This window comes from Schistocerca piceifrons, chromosome 6 (assembly GCF_021461385.2).
Source record: "Schistocerca piceifrons isolate TAMUIC-IGC-003096 chromosome 6, iqSchPice1.1, whole genome shotgun sequence".
NCBI lineage: Eukaryota > Metazoa > Arthropoda > Insecta > Orthoptera > Acrididae > Schistocerca > Schistocerca piceifrons.
This window is the reverse complement of record NC_060143.1, coordinates 342,796,155-342,797,135: the sequence shown is the minus strand read 5'-3', so window position 1 is coordinate 342,797,135 and position 981 is coordinate 342,796,155.

Below are 981 nucleotides of genomic sequence, written 5' to 3'. Positions count from 1 at the left end.
AAAATACAGGGAGCGAAAGGCTATTTACAATTTCTACAGAAACCAGATGGCAGTTATAAGAGTGGAGGGGCAGGAAAGGGAAGCAGTGGTTGGGAAGGGAGTGAGACAGGGTTGTAGTCTCTCCCCGATGTTATTCAATCTGTATATTGAGCAAGCAGTGAAGGAAACAAAAGAAAAATTCGGAGTAGGTATTAAAATCGATCGAGAAGTAATAAAAACTTTGAGGTTCGCCGATGACATTGTAATTCTGTCAGAGATAGCAAAGGACTTGGTTCAATGGTTAAAATGGCTCTGAGCACTATGGGACTCAACTGCTGTGGTCATCAGTCCCCTAGAACTTAGAACTATATAAACCTAACTAACCTAAGGACATCACACACATCCATGCCCGAGGCAGCAAAGGACTTGGAAGAGCAGTTGAATGGAATGGACAGTGTCATGAAAGGAAGGTATAAGATGAACATCACAAACATATGGCTCACAATTTTAGACGAACAGTTGGTAACAGATAGGTTTTTTAAATTAAAACACAGAACGTAGGTACGTTTGAACATTTTATTTCGGTTGTTCCAATGTGATACATGTACCTTTGTGAACTTATCATTTCTGAGAACGCATGCTGTTACAGCGTGATTACCTGTAAATACCACATTAATGCAATAAATGCTCAAAATGATGTCCGTTAGCCTCAATGCATTTGGCAATACGTGTAACGACATCCCTCTCAACAGCGAGTAGTTTGCCTTCCGTAATGTTCGCACTTGCATTGACAATGCGCTGACGCGTGTTGTCAGGCGTTGTCGGTGGATCACGATAGCAAATATCCTTCAACTTTCCATACAGAAAGAAACCCGGAGACATCAGATCCGGTGAACGTGCAGGCCGTGGTATGGTGCTTCGACGACCAATCCACCTGTCATGAAATATGCTATTCAATACCGCTTCAACCGCATGCGAGCTATGTGCCGGACATCCATCATG